The 21667-nt window shown below is 40.3% G+C and overlaps 1 protein-coding gene and 1 long non-coding RNA gene across 7 annotated transcripts in view; one reads left to right on the forward strand and one right to left on the reverse strand.

Annotated features, from left to right (window-relative positions):
- The window catches only part of AUTS2 (activator of transcription and developmental regulator AUTS2), a 1121759-nt gene that overhangs the window by 87852 nt on the left and 1012240 nt on the right, over nt 1-21667 (forward strand). The gene's annotated exons all lie outside the window — the stretch shown is intronic.
- On the reverse strand, nt 7586-19372 carry LOC123589407. The gene is made up of 3 exons (XR_006708310.1): nt 16422-19372; nt 12687-12870; nt 7586-10957 (listed from the first exon to the last, which is right to left on the reverse strand). It is a non-coding gene; the product is annotated as an uncharacterized LOC123589407 (long non-coding RNA).

A 21667-nucleotide genomic window follows, 5' to 3' on the forward strand; every position in this document is an offset into this window, starting at 1 on the left:
GTTGGGAAGTGCTAACATGTATGGGCCATTACGTATGCAGTTCAGTAGCGTGCAAACATTAAAAATAGCATTTCTTGATTCCTTATGTCTTTCTACTTGGTTCTTATCTGTTATTTTTGTAGTGGATTGGGATATGTGTTCAACTTTTCCTAAAAGGAGAGATGGAGAAATATTTCCTGGGATCAGCTGATACAGCTCTGAATGTGACCATTTTAAAGGGTCATGATAGATATCAGTCTGGGTTGTGTTGTAGGTGAGGAGTGGGGGATGGTTTCTTTATCTTCTTTTGGTCTGCATCCTCCAACAACCCACTTATTAAAGGAAGTTTGTGCTGTGCAAAGTGAGCTAAGAATAATATTCCAGGCTTGGGTGAAAATTTACATACAACAGTCTTATAATGATACCCTGGAACTTCTGCCATTCAAGAGTTTGGTGGGGAATGCCCTGCCCGATGGACCTTTTTTTTTGAAGATGATCTCCCTCAAAGTTAGTTTAAAAACATCAGAATCCTCCTCACTTTAACATAGAAAGGTATTTTTTTTCCTTGTGACATTTTAAAGGGATGTGGTAGATGGAAATGATGGGAAAATCATTGTACCATGAAAAAAGTGAGAGGCTTGGAGTTGTATAAACCCTAATACAAACCTTGACTGTGCCAGTAATGATTTGTGCTGTCATGAGTGAGTTACTTAAATTAAGCTCACGAGCCTCCGTTTCTTCATCTGAAAAATGGAGATATTTATTTCATACAGTTGTGGAGACTTGATGAACAACAGGATGTGCTTGGTGTATTTTTGACGTTCAATAAATTTAGCAGCTCATTTCTCCCTTTTGGGGGTAAAGCCACAGGAAGTTTTTGGTGAATAATTGAGGTCCTCGGTGCTAAGGGGAAATTTAACTCATGCTTTTTTGTACAGACATGGGATTATAGAAATAAAAGAAAAGGGGGTAATTTTATTCCTTTGGCCATATGCGTTAGCAGCACTTTTCTTGGCTTTTGACAACATCAAAATAAAAAAAAAAAAGACTCGTGCTGCCTGTGTGTGTGTGAGTGTGTGTGTGCGTGTGCATGTGTTATTTCTGGCTGTTAATATAATTCATTGCTTGTCACAGGGACTGGAACCTTTCACCCCTGAAGATTCTTGCAATTTCATGTGCTAATCCAACTGGAATTTGTATCTCACAGACCCAGAGAGTGTTGGCGTCAGAGGAGATGCTCTGGTGCAGGAGCTCAAAAGAAGAAAAAGGCAAAACTTAGAGGACTTGGGACTTGCTCAGAGTTGTGCAGCTAGTTAGTGACAAAGCTGGCGTTGCCGCAGATCGTATTTGCTCCTCATTGCTCCAGTCCTGGGGTTCTGCAAGCTGTGTTTACCAGACCAGCAGTAGCACCTGGGAACTTACAGGAAATGCTCATTTTTGCCCCCACTCCCCACTTTAATAAGCCTTCAAGGTGGTTCTGATGACCACTAAAGTTTGAGAACCACAACTCTGGTTTTTATACTATTTGGCAGGGAGATTTTCTGAGTTTCATGGACAGCACTAGGTCTTTATTTCACCTTTCAGATGTTTTCTCCTGCCACTTAGGTGTCTCCTTTTAAAACAGTTTCATTTTTGGTGATGGCTTCCTTACACTGAGGAGCGATTGCCGCAGGAACACTTCTGTGAAACTGTTGTTTGCTGCTCTTTTATTCCTTGCTGCCAAGTAGCCGTTCTGAAATTTGTCCATTGAAAGCAAGCCCTGCTTTCTGGGTCTCAACTCCTGGAGATTCTGGTTAAATGAAATAAAGATGGGGAGTCTTTAATATTTGAAAGTTGTCCAGGTGATTTTGATGCCCAGCCATGTGTATGGAAAACTGCATTAGAGGAACAAATGATCAGAATGCTCATTAAAGTCATTAGGTTTTCCTAAGTGGTACAGTTGACCTTTGTTGTTCTGTATTTGGGTGTTCAGTGGACAGGAGCTATCTAAAAGAGGTAATTATAGTTGCAGTGCTGACCCTCAAAGTTGAAAGTAGATTGAAATTCATTACTTAATAAGCTGTCCTCACTATTTCTAGTTTCAGTATAGGTATGGCAGGGAGAGATAAAATTACTTTTTCTTGCCTTGCAAAAAGACAAATGTCTTTGGAAATAAACGGGGTTTAAAACATATACTTTTTTTATAAAGCACAAAAATTTTGGGTGCATTCTGGGTACATTTTAAGCACTTCCAGAAGTGGGTATCCATGGGAGAGAAGGTGGTAGCCTGTGTTTTGTCATATGCATATATTATTTCTTTGGCCAATTTAAATACATTAACAAAGAAACAATCTAATATTTGTGAGTTGACAGTATGGATGTAGTACCATATTATGTTATTTTTCAGCTTATTTTAGCTTATGAGATATAAAGCAAAGTACACGTTAACAGTTTGCAAAATCCTGCTCTGATATTTGATTAGGGTCAGGTCCTGATTTGGATGAATTTGATGACACTTGAGTCAGATCCAACCAAACATTGTACTTTTTTTTCTTTTTTAATGTCTATTTTTTGAGAGAGAGAGAGAGAGGGGGGGGGATAGAGGATCCAAAGCAGCACTTTTCTTGGCTTTTGACAACATCAAAAGCCGACGGCAGAGAGTCTGATGCGGGGCTTGAACCCACGAACCATGAGATCACGGCCTGAGCTGAAGTGGAACGCTTAACCGACTGAGCTTAACTTACTGAGCCACCTAGGTGCCCCCAGACATTGTCCTTTTTAATACTCATTTTTAAAAACAAAGGGCACCTGGGTGACTCAGTCAGTTAAGTGTCTGAAGTCGACTTGGGTCATGATCTCACGGTTGGTGGGTTCAAGCCCCGTATCACACTGTCTGCTATAAGCACAGAGCCTGCTTTGGATACTCTCTGTCCCCTTCTCTCTGCTCCTCCACCCCACCTCTCAGGGGTGCGTGCACTCTCTCTTTCTCTTTCAAAAACAAATAAACATACCCCCTCCCCTAAGAAATATATTAACCAAGGTATTTCACTGGGCAAATTAGCATTACATTAAAAAATCTATTCTTGTAAAACTAGATTGATAGCAGAGATTAATAGGCGCGATGTAATTTTTATAATATTTTGTCATACCTTAAAGAACCTGCTTTTTGATAATATTTTGTCATGCCTTAAGATCCTGCTTCATTTTAAATGAAACATTTTAAAATCATTTTTTCCCACCGGTGGAATAAAACTAACATGTTTTGACCAAAATTACCCTAATTTTGAATATTTTGAAATTAGGTATGGAAATTAGACAGTGCTAAGACTTCTTTTTTTTAAAAACCATAATTTAAGTGTGGTTTCTCTGCCAGCAGCTTCTGCATTATGAGCAGGCTTACAAAAGAAGAGGCCTCCTTGACTCTCAAGGTTTGCTTGTTTGCATTCTACAAATAGGAAGAGACCCTTTCTGGCATTTTGCCTTATAGGCCCTAGATGAAAATGTGTTATTACCCAAGCCAACAACAATTTTAAAATTGCTGGCCCTGACATTATAACAGATCTGTGGATAGTGAAGCACAAGCATCTGTCAGATCAAGTGTGAAGGTTTGCATTTCCGTATACTTTCTCCAATCCCAAGAACAAGTTTAGTTTTGCCATTCAGACAGACTTGAGGCTTCTAAAAATCTGTGCTGACTGGTGTGCACTTTGGCAGCCGCAGAGGGCCAGTTGGACCTTTGATCTTCTTGTCTGGGTCACCCCTCTTAGGGAAAGGTCAAGAGACTGAGAGACCCTTCCCCAGGTTGGTTTCCTTAGTTATGCCATACTTTGTCAACAGCTGCCAACAGTGTCTGAGCTGGGCTTCTTTCCCTCCAAAACAGACTCCATTTAGGGCACAGAATTTTTTCAGACTGGTGTATAAGGTTTTTACAGAGTAGCAACAGGGTAATTAGGCTCATTGGTGTCACCATGTGAAAACCTCTTCTTTAAACATTCTGAATGTCCTTACCCACATGTCTAAATGTGGGTTTAAGAAATTTTTTTTTTAAAGTTTGAGAGAGAGAGAGAGGTAGGGGAGGGGCAGAGAGAGAGAGAAGGAGAGGGAAAATCCCAAGCAGGCTCCATGTTCAGTGTGGGGTCCAACGCAGGGCTCGATCTAATGAACTGTGAGATCGTGACTTGAGCCGAAATCAGGAATGGGCCACTTAACTGATTGAGCCACCCAGGTGCCCCTAAATGTGTCTTTTAGAAATGCTAACAGATAACCTGGAATTCTTAAGACTGCCTAACCATGTACAGAAGGAATGAAGACTTTCCCGAATGTCTTTTAGTTGTTTCAATTGGAGATGCATGAAGAATGACCTCCATTCTGCCTAAGGAGTCTGACCTTCTTGTCACTGCGTGTAACATTAATTTCTTAATGTGTCCAGTGTGTAAAAAGGATTTTTTTCCTACTGTTTTAGCTGTTGGCCTGACTTTTGCATTTTCATTGGTAAAATATGTAGGTCTGTGCTTTGAGTTGAAAGGCATAGATTAGTAAACATCCCTGAACCAGCATGGCATATGCAGTTAACAGTCACAGAAAACACTGCTCATGGTTAGTTAATATGTAAACTTTTATTTCCAACATCTAAAAATTGTTCAGAGTTCTCTTTAGTTGTCTGACTTCTGAGGGGTGGTTAGGAAGGTATAGCATATGTCTTTAGGCAGAAACTGACAGTGATTCTCAAACTTCATTGAACATCAGAATTACCTGGAGAGTTTATTGAAATGCAGATTGCTGGACCTCACCCCTGGTTTCTGATTCAGTGGGGGTGGGGGTGGGGGTGGGGGTGTGGCTGGGGGAGCAAGATTTTGCTTTACATGTTGCCAGGTAATGCCACTCCTGGTGATCGAGGAATCTATTGTGAGAATCACTGCTTTAGGATGTAGATCTCACACTCTTTTTTGCCAGGAAAAGACAGCTGAATTGCAGAGGGGCCCTGTTCTTTCCTCCAAAGCATTGCCTCTTCTAAGCAAACATTAAAGGAAGATTTATATACCGCATCCATGTGGTCATGCACTGAGCTAGGTGCATAGGGCATAAATAAAATGGCCTCTGTCCCTGGGAACCTCACAGTTTAGAGAGGGGATTAACATAAGAAAGTCTGTAGTCCTGATCCCTAGACTTGCTGTGGTGGAGATGTCAGGGGGTGGATCAGCTCTCTAGATTTGCCAGGAGGGGTGGTCTAAGCTGTTCTTAGAGCACCTCAGTTTTATTCCTGTGGGTGTGAGTGAAAGAAACAAGAATGTTCTGCAGCAAACCATTTTGTTCACTCTCAGATGAGCTCCCTGTCTTCTTTGACTCCCTAGGCGGGCGTCCTACACTGTATATTCAGGACCTCCAGGATTGTCATTGTCATTGTCAGCTCTCCACCCCCAGCTTTTGTAGAAGGCCCCTCCTACTCTCCCTTTTCCTTTTACATTTTAAAATTACAATTTCAGATACTGTCCACTGTGGCAGCAGGATTTGTAACAAGACCAAGTTAAGTGATCTTGGTTGAACTGATTTATGAGACAGCTTCAAAAATTCATGAGGCACCAGGGGAACTTTCTGTAGCTCCCTCAGCATGCAGCATTTCCCTTCACCTCTTCACGTAGATCAGACATTTTGTGATAGTGCGGCAGTTTGAAGCGGAGACTTCTAGATCATGTCCCTGCTGATTAAGACACTAAGACACTCCTGAGGAGTGAGGGGAGGGAGAGCTGAAGCCCTTGTTTCCCTAACTCTGGGTATTGACTTTGGGTAAACCAGTGAAAACCTGGTAACTACAGTTGCGGATAGAACTGTCCAGAGCAGGGTTTTCTCCATGGGTGATCTGCTGTGTCCTTCTAGTGTTATGAAGGAAGATCTTGGTCCATTAATAATAGTCCCACAATCTTAAGCTCAGTGAAATGAAGTATGTGTGCAAGTGTATGTGTGTATATGAAAGCAAGAAATCAAGCAACACATGGGGCGCCTGGGTGGCTCAGTCAGTTAAGGGTCTGACTCTGGGTTTCGGCTCAGGTCATGATCTTGTGGGAGCCCCACATGGGGCTCTGTGCGGGCAGTGCAGAGTCTGCTTGGGATTCTCCCTGTCTCCTTCCCTTTCTTCCCCTCCCCCACTCTGGCTGTCCTTCTCAAAATAAATAAACTTAAAAAAACAAGCAACACAGTTAGTTGTTCCTTCTTTCTGTGAATGCCTTCTCTAGACAGGAACAAAGGATATGGCTAAAAGCAGTAACCGGTTACAGTGCCTTCCCCATTTTATTGATCGTTCATTTCTCGTCTCTGACCTTATTAGCTACTTATTGATCTACTAGAAAAGCAAATAATTTTCCCTTGATAGCACTTAGGTGAACTGGACTTTAATGACTTGTCTCCCAAAGGGTTTTTAAAAAAGTATTTACCTACTAAGTGGAAGTTGTCTACTATCTAATGTTATAATCTGTGACTTTGGGGACCCTTTCTTGGGAGGATCAGTGATGTCACAGGCTGGCCTCCTCATTTTGGCTACTCCTGTTAAGACACCACACATGCTCTGTGGACTGCTGTAATGGCCTTGTAGCACACAAAGTTTTGGAGTCGACACAATGTGAGATCCCACGGGAGGTGACGTATTGCTGAGTCAGTTCTTTTTTTTTTTTTTTTTTAACTATTTATTTATTTTAAAGTTTATTTATTTATTTTGAGAGAAAGAGAGAGTGCAAGTGAGGCAGGGGCAGAGAGGGAGGGGGACAGAGGATATGAAGCTGACAGCACAGAGCTTGGTGCAGGGCTCAAACTCAATGAACCATGGGATCATGACCTGAGCTGAGGTCAGACGCTTAACCCATGGAGTCACCCAGGCATGCTGTTGCTGAGTCCGTTCTGATCAGCACCTGCCAACGTGTCAAATAACTAAAGACAGCCAGAACCACTTTGTTGTTAATAAATTTTGTTTTGAGATTTTAATTCATGATTTTGGGCTCAGATTTGCTTACAAATAAGTTTTGAGTTCTTACTTGCTCTAAAAATGCTTAATTCTCTCCTATCTGTGCTTGGGGAGAGAGAGGTTTTGGATTTGGGGTAGATATGTGTCATAGGGAAGCAGAGTGGCACAGATAACATAGGAGGTAAAATGGTTTTCTCAGCATTGTAGGTGTCTTTGACTATGTTAGTTTTTTTATGTTTACATTTTCACGTTCCCATTTTACTGCTTTTGATTATACTCTTGTTGGTTAAGATTAAATTTGTGTGCATCTCCTAAGATTATATGCAATGTGAGGCATGATGTTGGAAGCAATAGAAATAGAACTTGGAGAATGGTCCCTGATAATCCGTGAATAATATAATCCACGTAGAGGTAAAAGCAAAGATTGACTCTATAAATTGTGGGATTAATGGGTGTTTTTGTCCGTTTTTCTTTTTTGCTTATTTTTTGAGTAGGTGATACAGTCATATGATTCAAAGATCAAAACCATATAAAAATTTTATAGAGAGATGTCTCATTCCCATCCCTGGACCCATATACCCTATTCTTCAGCTTCCCATAACTGTTTTATTGGTTTCTTATGTATCCTCCATAATTTCTGAAAGCAAATAGAAATATACTTGAATGTGTATTACACAGCGATACCATAAACATCATTCCGCATCTTGCTTTTTTGTGATTATCAGTATATCTTGGAGATCATTCCATCTCAGTATGGAGAGAGCTACCTAATTAATTGTCTTTAAAGCTGCCCAATAGTCCATTATATGGTTGTACTCTTTCATATTTAATCGGTTCATATGTAATGACCTTGGGTTATGTCTAGTTCTTCACTCTTACAAATGATGCTGCTTTGAATAATTTTGATTATATGGCATTTCATCCATGTGTATGTATACATCTGTAGGATAAACTCCCAGGAGTGAAATTGTTAGTCAAAGTATATGTGCATTTGTCATTTTGATAGTTACTGCCCAAATCCTCTGTACGAATTTGTATTGGTTGTACCAATTTATATTCCTGTTTAAGAGTAGGGATTTCCCCAAGCCTTGGCAACAAGATTTGTGGTTAAACTTTTGAATTTTTGCCAATCTGATAAGAGAAAAATTGTATCTCATAGTGGTTTCAGTTTGCATTTCTTATTAATAATGTTGAGCATCTCTTACTATATCCTAGATCTGATCGTATTTTCTCTTTGTGAACGGTCTGGTCATATTCTTTGCTTGTTTTTCTGTTGGCTTTTTGTTATTTTTTGTATGTTTTAAAATAACTGGTCTATTTTGGAGTATTTTTAGACTTACAGAAAAGTTGCAAAGATTTACTGTTTCTTTTTACCCATTTTGCTGTCATTAGCTCTGTTAATTAAGTTAGGTGGTGTAAAGAGGTCCAGGTCTCCTGGAATTCTGGGCTTGTCACAGGTATGTCATCCCAAAGAAGGATGCAGATCCAATTTATGATTCTTAAGCTGCCTCAGGGGATGTTCTAGTTACAGATGTGGGAGGTTCCTCCGAGCCTCTGACTAGCTTACATTGTTGGGGCATACAACGTAGAGCCTGTCCTCCGATATTCTTCTTTTACTTGCGAAACTTATTAACTACAAGGGTTATTGAAGTGAAAACCTTGCCTCGAGTTTATATTTCTTGAGATTTACTTCCAGTTATAAATGTGGTTTTCAAATGACTGAATCTTTCATAGACCAGGTTTCAAGCACATTAAATAGTTGGTGATTTCCCCCTTCTCTTCATCACATGCTAATTGGGAGAATGAATAGCTGTAATTTTTCTGGAGCATCATGCTGTCATTTTGTCCTGTGAACGAGTTCTCCGAGTACAGAGCTAAAACGTGGGGGCAGAGGTGCCGGTGCCGTTCCCATGCGGAGACACGCGTGGATCTTTGTGTCCCGCAGGGGTCGGCCTCCCCTGGAAGTTAGGGGCACTGGCTCTAGAATAAGACCTCCTGGCTTCAGATTCCTTCTTTGCCACTGCTAGCTGTGTCACCTTGAACACATTACTTAACTGTTTTGTGCTTTACTCTCCCCATTTGTAAAATGGGGATCATGATAGCACCTGCCTCATTGAGGTGGTAATGAGGACGGGATGTGATAACACGTGTGAAGTGCTTAGCACAGGCCTGGAGCCTGATGAGTTGCCAATAAATAAATAGTGGCTCAACAGTAGTGGAGAGCAGTGATTTCAGAGACCATCGTTGTGTGGAATTTGACTTCGTTTACCTTGTGAGGAATGTAGCCTGCAGACAGGGATGTCATACATGCAGCCAGTATTTGAGTACCTGGCAGTGCGAGACGATAATTAACATTTCTGTCATGTCTTGCAGTTTGGGAATTTTACAAATGTCATTTACCTCAATGAAATCTCACAAAGTAGCTCTGAGATATGATTATCCTCAGTTTATAGTTGAGGAAATGGAGGGTCAAATGCCTTATCTGATGAGCTCACCATCACAGACCTCCTTGCAGGTGGAGTTGGGATTTGACTCCAGGCCTCCTGACATTGACTCTCCAGATGCTCTCTAAGAAGAGAGTGTCAACAAAGGAAGAATCTGGAATGGTTCCCAGGTGTCCCTGGGTTTAGGTCATACTCTTCTAGGGCAGCAGAGCTAGAAGGAAGCCTGAGGTTGGCCCACCTCTTTGTGTGACTAATGAAGGCACTGCTGTGCTCGCAAGGGACTCGGGGACGCGCATGGTGCTGGCAGGCAGCTTTATGGAGAGGGCAGGGTTCTCCTTGGCTGTTCCTGGGTGGTCTTTGGGGGCTGATTAATTGCTGGCATGGAGGGGGTTTATTATGGGAAAAGTAGATAAATTCAGAGAGGGGAGGACCTGTAACTTGAGAAGCATGCGGTTTTCCTGGGATATTTTCCTAAGAGCACAAATAAAAGGGCTGTAGTTTAGTATTCAGATGTGGTTCCAGTTGTGCAAGGGCAAAGAGAAAGAGGCAAAGGCAGGGAGACAAGGAAGGAAAGTGAGTGAGTGATTTGAAAAAAAGTCAGTGAGAGACCTTTGTGGGCACATCGATAGTGTCTCCAGGGCAGGCGTTTGAACTCCGGGGAACTTGGTATATAAGGGAGAACGTCTTTAGCAGTTCTAGGACCTGAAGCAGACTGGGTGGCCTTGGGGTGTGTCACCTTTTCTCCTGGGAGTGGAGGGAGGGGTGCAGAAGCTACCCCATGGTATTCCTCTCAGAATTGCACTTGGGGTGACTTCTGCTTCAGGTGGGAGGTTATTCTAGGCACAGCCGGAGTGGACCGGCAACATCAGTCTCCTTGAGGTCTTGCTAGAAATGAAGATTTGGGAACCCTACCCCAGAACTGCTGAGTTGTAATCTCCAGGGGGTGGTATTCAAGAATGTGTATTTTAGCGAGATCCTTAGGTCATTTGTCTGCATGTTAATTTATGGAAGCATTGCTGTAGTCTAGAGGCTTTCCATCTCCTCCTTAGGGTTCTATGCTGCCGGGATTAACCTGCTGTTCACGAAATAGGTACTGAATTCTTGTTTTGTAGGCACAATACAAAGGTGGACTCTAGTGTGGATCATACCTCTCCGGGAGCAGACAGTCTAGATGAAGAGACAGGATTGTCTACAAATAATTAGTGTAAAGATAGTGTGAAAGGCCAGGAGCAGAGGCACCCAGAAGGCCTGGGACCGTGTGGAGGATAAATGTGTTTCTGTGGGGGTGTGCAGGGGCAAGAGGTGTGCATTACATCAGTGTACAACTTCTGTGTAATTCTAATTTGTGGTCTGTCGCTTCTTTGCAAGCCTGACCGGTGGCCTGACTTGGGCCAGCGAATGGCCATAGCAGTGTATTACTGCCTGTAGCCTGTCTGAAACCTGTTCAGCATGCCACCATCACTTGACTGCTTTATTGACTCGATAAATACTTTAAAGATTGCCAGGGTAATGAAGATGACTCCTGGAAGGACATCCCCACCATCTGCTTCTGGGTCTTCTCTCACCTGTGTTGCCTCTTCTCAAAAACCTGCATGCCCACACTCTGTAAAAGAAAAAAAATTGATTTGTCACTGAATTTCCATGCCTCAGCCTGGGAGAAATGTAAATGTTGTACTGGCCTTTAGTACTCTGCCTTCAAGCCTAGATTTAGAGCTGATCATTATACTTTTAGAGTAGGTTAGGTATGAAAATAGCAGCAGGTTGAAGAGTCAGAGGAAACTGTTTGCTCTCATCTGCTGGTTTGGTCAGGGTGGAAGTTCGAATATTAATACAGTCCGCTTAAACAATAAAATAACTCCCAAGGAAGAGGAACTATAAACTTTAGTAAATATCAGAGATGTTAAATGCTAAAAATAAAGGCTCTTTGCAGTTGTTTGGCTCTTTAAAGAGAGTGTTTATTGGTCAGGAGGGCTGGTGTGTTTGGTCATGTTTTGCTAGCTTTTTTTCTTTTCTTTTTTTTCTTGGTATGCATGTGTGTAAGTGCATCAGAATATAAATTAGTTAATTAAGTAGGACAGTGTTTCTACAGTGTGAAATAGTAACCTGGCTAGCCAACTTAATTAAATCCTTTGTCATTTTCCTTTTGAAACAAGTTTCATCTTGGGAGGTCACTATGTCCTGGCTGTTGTACTTCTGAAATGTACCTTTTGACTCTATCCTCTCCTTTGTCTCCTTTTTCTCCTGTCCGGCAACTTGCACTGACTTGTTAGCTGACTTCATTCTCTCTCCCCCAGCTGTCCACTGTGCCACGACCACTAGAGACTTCTATCAGAAATCCCAAACTCTGTATGTTCCAGCTAAAGTCTAAGGAAACCTCCAGAGGCTTCCTGTTGTCTGTAGGACGAACTGTTTTTCCCAACTCCGTAGTGTGCCATAGAAGACTCTTTATAGTCTGCCTCCAAAATACTGTTTCAGCCTCATTTTTAGGCTTACTCATCCCTGGGTCCATCCAGCCCACAGACCTATCTGCTATTTCCAGTACAAACAAAATATCACCAATAGTAGCCTTACATTGGTAGGCGCCATTCTAAGTGTTTGGCGAGCATTGTCTGATGCCATCATTAAATTCAACACCAGAGACTTTTGTCATTTGTTCAAGGTCATGCACCTTGTGTTAGAGCTTGACGATTTTGATAGTCTCGCTTCTGGTCCCCGCTTTTATGTTTCTGTGCCTTTTGCTTATATGTTTTCTGTGCCTAAAATGTCTTCCTCTTCTGTCTTCTTAGACTTGGAAACTTAGGTGTTAGGCATTCCTAACAAGGTGCTTCCACAGATCTTGGTGTCTGTCTCAGTTGAGCCTGATAACATCCTTAGCAGTAGTACCATCTAGTACTACTAGGAGGAGCTGGTCCCAAATCTTAATTTTTTTTTTTTCCCATTTCCCCTGCAAATAGTAGGTGCCTAATAGAATGAATGCATGGATGGATGGTCATCATCAGTGTCTGACTCCTTTTGTGATTTGAGTAGAGTGTCCTTGGCCAAGTTTAAGGCTTCAGAAATTGCTGTGTGGAAAGAATGCATGTTATTTTAGCCATATCAGATTGTAGCCAGGGATAGTCCAACAAGCAAGGATCAAACGCCAACAAAGTTGTTGGTGTTTTTATTTGGGTCCAAATGGAATATCAGAAGAATTTGGAATGGGCCTACTTATGGCAAGTTACTTATTTCTTCAGAGTTGATTGTCTGATTTGTAGCTGTATTAGTTTGCTAGTGCTGCCATAACAAAGTACCAGAGACTGGGTGGCTTAAACATAATAAATTTATTATCTCACATTCTGGAGGCTAGAAGTCCCAGACCAAGATATTGGTGGGGTTGTTTTCTCCGGAGGCCGATCTCCTTGGCTTGCAGATGGCTGCCTTCTTGCTTGCTGTGTCCTCGCTTGGTCTTTTACTGTGTGTGCAGTGCACGTTGTGTCCAAGTGTCCTCTTCTTAAAAGGACACTAGTTACAGATGACCTTTGGAAATTGCATGTATAAGTTTGACTCCCTCCAAAACTTAACTACTCATAGCATACTGTTGACTGGAAGCCTTACTGATAACAACAACCAGTTGACACGTGTTTTGTATGTTATATGTATTATATACTGTAGTATTACAATAAAGTAAGCTAGAGCAAATAGTTATTAAGAAAGTCATAAGGAAAACACATTTTTGGTACTATATTTAAGTGGACCTTCACAGTTCAAACCTGTGTTGTTTAAGGGTCACCTGTAGTATTAAGGCCCAATCTAAAGAACTCATTTTAATTACCTTTTTAAAAGACCATATCTCCAAATATGGTCATGTTTGGAAGTACTAAGAGTTAGGACTCCAACATAGAAATTTTGGGGGAACATATTTTAGTCCCTGGCAGTGTATTATGGAAGTTCCTCTACTTAACCCCTCCCCTTTCTGCCTTTTCCTTTTGTTTTCTTCCTTCTGGCAATTGTGTTTTACCAGAGGGCTGTTGGGAGGAGAAGCAAAGATAGAAGAAAAATACATTTATTTTGGGTGAATTTCGGGAAATAGCTGGTGGGGGGAATGGCTGAATCCATTGGTGAAAATGAGATTTTGATATTGCCTCTAGATGTGTATTGTCCTGGCACATTCTGTTCTGGTTTCCCGGGCAGATGAAAGCTGGCTGTGTGTTGGAAGGCTGGGGAAGTGTCTATTCTTATATTAAGTGGAAAGGGAAATTGATAATCCAGCTTTTTTAGTTGCCTGGAAAAGTGAGAACTCTATCCTTATCTGAATTTCAGCCCTTCTTCCTAGAAGTAGCTCAGGGACTTGGTGAGCACACTGAGGGTAGGGGGCAGCCCTCTCCCGTGGCTGACAGCCTGTGTGGCACAGAAGCAGAAGCTGAGAAAACATGTGTCACCTTGAATTATGGAATTTGTGCGTCCCAGCTACGTTGTTGTTCCCCAGACCTTTTGTGAGGGGTTTTTCTTTATCCTTGTTTGTTAATTCCTACCCTTGTCTCCAGTTCTCAGTTGTGGCTTATGTCTTTTCTTCCCTTTCTCTTTGTGATTATCAAGTAATTTATTAAATGGAGACAAGCTTAACTAGACATTAAATAATTGCAGGTGTGCAGCTGAATTGAGCTGCTGTCCTTTAACTAGGAACTCACAGCTGTTTGTGTTGTATTGTGTGATGAGATTACACTTTACCTCATTTGGTTACATGATCTCTTGCATATTGTAAGGTGCAAGAATGTTGAAGCTTCTGCTTTAAGCAGTACACAAAGGCTGGTATGTTCTCAGGAAACCAACATAAAAGGTACTGGGAGGTCAGGTCTGGAGTCTTTGCGATATTTTTTTCCTGGAATTTTTTTCATTTCCTTTGCCTTTTTCTTGATAGGGAGCACCTGATTTGCTCCTTGACTGTCAAATATGATCAGTTATCACATCTTAAAACTGTTTTAAAAAAACAAACAAAAAACTGTTTTTTATATTGTTAAAGCAGGGCTTTTCGGTTTCCTTCAAAGGAAGAGAGAGATCAGCAGTATGTTGGACAGATTAGTTCCTTAGTGCTTTTATTAGACCTCATCTGCATGCTTCTTTTATACAAATTTGCCTCATCAGTAAGAAGTGTAACTTTTACAAATGTGAGATTTAGTCATGGGTTAGGTTGTAGTGCCATCAGTTTGCTTTCTTTGTCTGGTTTCATAATTTATAATAGTTGCTAGAAGTAGACACTACTTTCACAGTATCTAGCTCAACACAGAATTTAGAGAAAGCTATTAATAAAGGATTGCTTGAGTAAACTAGGCAGTAAGCCTAATGGTTTTAATAACCAATATACATGGATCTACTCTCAGGACATACAGGTATAAGAAATGTCATGCTGCCACTTGACTGCTTTGTGACCTTGGGCATCCTACTTAAATGTCTTAATCTTTGGTTTCTTCATCTAGGTGGTTGTGAGGATTAAAGATATTTGCATTAGATATGTGCATGCACACAGCGTTTGCATGCATGCAATGTGCCTGGCACTATTCTGGATACTGGCTACATTTGTGAACAAAGCAGACTAAGTTCCTGCCCTGGTGGGATTAAATTCTAGATCTAGTTTTTTTAATTTAATTTATTTTTATCTTAGAGAAGGAGGGAGAGAGAGAGAGAGAGTGCGTGAGTGGAGGAGAGGGGTGGGGGGGGGGAGGGAGAGAGAGAGGGAGAGACTATGAATCCCAAGCAGGCTCCACAGCCAATATGGAGCCGGACGTGGAGGCTCAATTCCATGACCCTGGAGTCATGACCTGAGCTGAAATCAAAAGAGTCCAACGTTCAACTGACTGAGCCATCCAAGTGCCCCATATACTTTAGACTGTCTACCAGGGAGAATCCACTTGGTGGGAGAACATGATAGCTACCATTTGTGAAAAAAAAATTTTTAACTGAAATATGTAGCTAATAATGGTTTCTTTATTTGGTACATTTAAACACTGTTTCAATCTAGTACACGTCTGGCATATAGAGGGAGCCTTAAAGCCCTTCCCATAATTTTTCATATCATCTACAGCTGTCTGTATTTATGGGTTTGTCTATTAAAAAAAATTGGTTAGAGTCTCTATCTAGGCTAGGGATTGTTGGTCATGGGATGCTGACTTCTCTGGGAGTTTGCTTTTAGGCTGTCTCTCAGGTTCCAGAAGGGGACTCCAAGAATGAGTTCTGAGTGACATGTTTGATCCTTTGAATCTTTTCATGGAAGTGCAGTTTGTTCAAGTAAAGTCTGGATGGCTCAGAGACTACACTGTGATGTTTAGCTTACCTAACCCTGTCTGATACACTCTTTGCTAGTGTCTACAGAAACATAAGCAGAGAAATATCCCAGGGTTTCAGACTGATTAGCTCTCTTAAACTCTTATTCTTAATGGGTGACTGAAAGAAAAAATATTTTTGAGATTTTTCTCTTTTTACCGATGACCAATAGAAACAAAAAGACACTGGCCATCTTTCAGAAGCATTGTAAACGTATTCTGATTGTGGGCTTCTGGAGTTCAGACGTGGAAGGGTGTTAGTGACCAGATGTCAGTTCCTTGGGGACAGGGGTGGTGGTTGTCAGTGAATCTAGAACTGTATCTTGAGAGGAATGGGCAGTGGCTTCTGTAGGGACACAGAGATGTCCGACACCTGTCATGCACTATGCTGAATGCTGGGTCTATAGTATTTGGAGTATTTGAACCAGGGCTAGCCCATAATGTATCTGTGTTGTTATGAGAGATCTATCCGGTTGAGAGCTGTGAACCCATCATATGGTTGCAGTTTGCATCCTTCCTGTGTTTCCTCTTAGGGAATAAATAATATATGATAATGAAAAAAAGCATGTTTTTGTGGCTTTTTTTAATTGAATTTTGATTTAGGACCCTTTATGTTGTGGGTGTTTTTGAAGGTTGTGGAATTTGGTTGCTTATTGAGAATGCTTTGAGAAAATTGGATCTCTGACCTACAACCAGTCCCACATTGAATTCCTTCCACTTATTGCTACAAAGAAATACACATTTTTGTTGAAGCTGAGGGAGGGGTGTTACCTGCTTGTTTATCAGAGCCTCCAAAAGTAGCTCAGACATCCCTGATGCCTCAGCTGATGTCCTTGCTCCCTGGTTGGGTGTTTGTGTCTGAAGTACCTTGCTTCCTTGGCTGTGGGTTAGGTCACAGAGCCCATTGCTATGGAGATTATTGCAAAGGAGCAGACTTAGCAGGATTGCACAAGGCTAGCCAGTGGCTGGGTTTAGACTACCTTGGAAGAATTGGCTTAAGGGCAGAGAGGAAAAGTTTAGAAACCTTTCTTCCTCTTTGGTGGCGCTGATGCCAATGAAACCAGACTGAAGTTCTTGTGCCTTTTTTCAGGAATAGGGTCATATAGCTCATTGGACTTAAATTAGTTGGTGTGAATTACAGGCAGGGGCTTTATGTAGGTGCCATGTGTAAATCATTGTGCTGTCCAGGTGGAGTTAATTTTTTTTTTTTTTTTTTTGAGAGAGAGCGTGAGAGCTTGAGCACGAGCAAGGGAGGGGCAGAGGGAGAGAGAGAGTCTTAAGCAGGCTCCACACCCAGTGCAGAGCCTGACATGGGGCTCCATCTCACAACTGTGAGGTCATGATCTGAGCTGAAATCAAGAGTCGGACGCTTAACCCACGGAGTTACCCAAGTGCCCCAGGTGGAGTTAAATTTGATATCAGAAGAATGAGTTAGCCTAATGGAGGGTAACAGTGGGTTATTAAGGTGTTCTTCAGTACAACCAGAAATTTTCACTCCATAATGTTTTTACTGTAACTTCTCATTCTTGGTGTTGAATCAGGCCCACATGGCCATTCTGATGGTTTGGAAAAGTTTTCGCCCATGAGAGTGGTCTTCCTAAAGATGGTGAATCAGAATCATCTCATCATTGCAGGTAAGGAGGTACTTTTGTTCTCCGAGTTTGCTGCAAGCATGTGCTGACTCAGAGAGGAAAGGGCAAAACCAGACATTTTTCTTTCTGTTGAATCTTTTCATGATGAGGGTTTTGTCCTTTTAATAAAATAAGCCAGAGCTCTAAACTTTATTAAGTGAGAGGTCTGGGGCAAAGGAGAAATGATGCAAAATGCTCTCCTGTTTCTTAGAAAACTTTACTGGTACCTTTTGAGCTGTGTCCATTGACTCATTGTTTCAGAAACATCACACAAAATGTCTTACTCCTTTTTCTAGTTGGCTCTCTTTAAACTTTTCTTAGGGGAACCTGGGTGGCTCAGTTGGTTAAGTGTCTGACTCTTGATTTTGGCTCAGGTCATGATCTCACAGTTCGTGAGTTCAAGCCCCATTTGGGGCTCTGTGCTGACACTGTGGAGCCTGTTTGAGATTCTCTCTCTCTGCTCCTCCCCCGCTCACGCATGCACTTTTTCTCTGTCTCTCAAAAACAAATCAACGTAAAAAAAATAAAATTTTCTTCAAAAAATGCCAAAACTTTTCCAAGGCAGCTAAATAAACCCAAATATGGAATGATCTGAAATGACTTAGACAAAGCAAATGATTCTGACTTTCCCAGCCGGGGGACTTTGTCTTCTTGAAGGCCAGCCCTCTAAATTATGGGAAGATCCAAAGCAAAATTGAGTTAAATAAGTCCCCTAATTCCCATAAGTAATTTCTAAATTATCCTTTTATATACCTTACTTGTAATGCAGCTTGCAAGTGAGTATCACTGTGAGAGCTACAGTTTGTTAGGGTTTAGATCTTAATTAGCTCATGAGAGTGCATCCTTTTGAAGTTGTATACAACAGGTTGTTGGCTAGTTTTCCAAAAGCAATTAAAATGCCCACTGTTGTAATTAAGCGTGTTACTGATTGTATGTTCTAGTTATAGAATGTATTTGACAATTAAAGAAACTGAGAATGAGGCTTTTGGCTGGGCTCTTTGGGATGTAGTAGACTGACTGCCACCTTAATATTCTGTAAGGAGAGCCAAGTGGTGTGTACGGGACGTACATCATAGGTCATGTCTTAGACCTTTGAGTATTTATTGTTACTCCATAAGTAAAAGCAACTATAGGTTTGTTTTTGTTTTTTAATTGAAGTATAATTAACATAGTGTTATGTTAGTTTCAGGTGTACAATGTAACGATTCAACAGTTCTATACATGACTCGGTGCTCATCATGGTAACAGATTTTTAGGCAAGTGCTAAAGTTCGGGAGTGTGAATTCCTGATTATATACTACTGTATATACAGGAGACAAAAATCCAAACGTCCAAATTACAGTCTCTAGCTGAAAGTCCTTTTTATAAAGCATTGCCTTATCTTTTAAGAAGGTTTCTTGACTCTGACAGTGACATCTCCATTGCTGTGATCAAATTTTTTTATCTGGTTGTTGAAAGGGAAGTTTGGAAGAAATGCCGCCAGGTACAAGATGTGGTTTAATGTCTGTTTCTGAACTGCGTACAGCGTGTAGAAGTTGTTAAACTGCACGCCCACGATGGCACAGTGAGATTTGGTCTGGCCCATGGGAGAAGCTGTGATGGTCAGGGCTGGTCTTGATGGCAGATACAGTTCTTCACAGTTTCCTTTGCATGCTGCATGGCTTCTATTCTTTCCTTTCTCCTGTTGACCATTTTGGACTGTTTCTTTGTTCCTTAACACCAAAATGGCATGGTGACTGAGACCATGGGACAAATGAGTCATTTATTGGACAGGTGAAAATCAGTACTTAAAGTGAAGTTGGGCTTTTCTCGTGTATTTTATTTTGAAATACATTCAGCACTCAAAGGAAAATGGACCATTTAGTTTTGTGATTCCATCCCTTTGCCTTGCCTGTTAGTGCCCTCCCCCGCCCCCCCATGCAATTAACATGAAAATGATGGTTAAAAATGAGCTTAGCATTTAGAGCTGGGCGGGAGGAAGGCTTCATAGCATGTTAAAATCAGAGAAAAAGAGAAAAGGGCAAGTGTTTTGTGATTATTACTTGGTTTTGAGGAATAGTGAAAGGATTGAGTCTTATAAATGTACTTCTTACCAGAGTTATTTTAAGGTTGTGATTAATGATAAAATTATTTTTATTGTACAAAAAATTAGAATTATTAGAGATACACTATTTATTTATGGCTCTCTAGATATATCTGTGTTAAACCTATAATATATTAGTATGAAATAAATTTAAAGGCTCGTGAGTCTGAGGACACTTGCTTTAAATTCATTTATACAGGTACTTTCTGTGCTTCCTTTGTAACAAGTTTTCCATAATTTATTTCTAGTCTTGTAGAAATACAGGAGAAAAAAACCAACCAGATTATTAGCTTGGTTCCTTTGAGTTTTACAATTTTCCCATGTACAGAACAAAATAAAACCAGTCTTTGCTGAAGTCCTATGAGATAAGATTACTGGTTCTGAGGTAATGACTATCTCCAAAGTGTACATCTGTATGTAATATGTTGTATGCATTATGTGTGGTGTTTTATAGTTAAAATACAACATAATCATCATGAAATAATGCACATGAAATGAGACGTTACAATAAGATGAGCTTGGCTTAAAAAGAAACAAAGAATAAACATGGAATTTCTAAGCAGTTTTACTTGTAGGTCTAATGAGTCTAATTAGTCTTACTCATAGCTCAGATGTCCGCTTTGGTATGCTTTACTGCGTAAAGTCGTATTCAGCCTCCCAATTCAGAGTAATTCCCCTCCTTTGTGCCCCATAGCGCCCCATGCTTCCCTCATTGTGGCACTTCCTGATCTATATTGTGTATTCCTCCATTTGAGTATAAAGTGTTAGGACATGAGCAGATAATTATGCTTTTTATTTTGCCTTTTATTTTACTTTTCCCCTCTGAATTCCTTTTTAAAAAAATTAAAATGTCATTGACACACAATAAACTTCAAATGAAGTGTGTGACGCGTTAAGTTTTGACCTAGTATATACTCGTGAAAGCATCCCACAGTTAGGGTAATGAACATATTCAGCACCCTCAAAAGTTTCCTCTTGCCTTTTTGTAATACTTCCCTCCTCCCTCTTTCTGCTCTTTGTCCTGATCTGTTTTTTTTTTTTTTTTTTATCACTGTAGATTACTTGGCATATCCAATAATTTTATATAGATGGCGTCTCCTACAGTTTGTACTCTTTTCTTTTGTCTATCTTCTTTCACTCAGCATAATTATTTTGAGATTCATCCATGTAATAGCATGTATTGATAGTTTCCTTTTTATTGCTTAATATTCTTCTGTTGGTTGGATATATTAAAGTTTGTTTATCCACTCATCTCTTTTCGGGCATTTCCATTTTCTGCCATTATAAATAAAACTATGAATACTGGCATGTGAATATGCCATGAATATTGGCATACAAGCCTTTGTATGGACCTCTACTTTCATTTCTCCTAGGTAAATCCCTGGGAATGGAATGTCTGTGTCATATGACAGGAATATGTTTAAATTTATAAGAAACTGCCAAACAGTTTTATAAAGTCTTTGTATCATTTTACATTCCTGCCAACAGTGAATGAGAGTTCTAGTTCCTTCATATTCTTGCTAACAGTTGGCATGATAAATATTTTAAAAATTTTAGCCATTCTCATAGGCACGTAATAGAACCTCACTGTGGTTTAAGTTTGTATTTCCCTAACGGCTAGTGATGTTAACTGTCTCTTCATGTACTTTTGTCCATATAGCTTCCTTTGAGAAGGCTATGCTTAAATTTTTTGTCCTTTTTTTTGGAAAGGTTGTTTTCTTACTGAATTTCAAAAATTCTTTGTGTATTCTGAATTCTTTTATCAAATGTATGATTTGCAAATATATTTTACCATCTTACAGGTTTGTCTTTCCGTTCCCATTAAGAATGTCTTTTGAAGGGCAGAAGTTTTAATTTTGGTGAAGTATAAATACCAGTTTGTTATTTTATGGATTATATTTCTGGTGTCTTAGTTAAGAAATCTTTGCCTAACCAAAGTCACAAAGATTTTTTCCAGAAGTTTTGTGGTGTTAGATTTTACATTTAGGTCTGTGATTAATTTTGAATTAATTTTAGTATGATGTGAGGTATGGATGAAATTGATTTTTTTTATATGGATATTCAGTTGTTTCCACATCATTTGTTTAAAAGACTATCTTTTCTCCATTGAATTGCCTTTGTACTTTTGTCAAAATTTGATGTTTCTGTATGTGTGGGTCTATTTAAGATTCCCTATTCTATTCCAATAGTTTTATGCTTATCCCTTCTTCAATAATCATACTGTCTTGCTTATTGTAGGTTTATATTGTCTTAAAATCGAATAGTAAGTCTTCCAACTTCACCATTTGTCTACATTGTTTGTA

Source organism: Leopardus geoffroyi, chromosome E3 (assembly GCF_018350155.1).
Source record: "Leopardus geoffroyi isolate Oge1 chromosome E3, O.geoffroyi_Oge1_pat1.0, whole genome shotgun sequence".
Classification (NCBI taxonomy): domain Eukaryota; kingdom Metazoa; phylum Chordata; class Mammalia; order Carnivora; family Felidae; genus Leopardus; species Leopardus geoffroyi.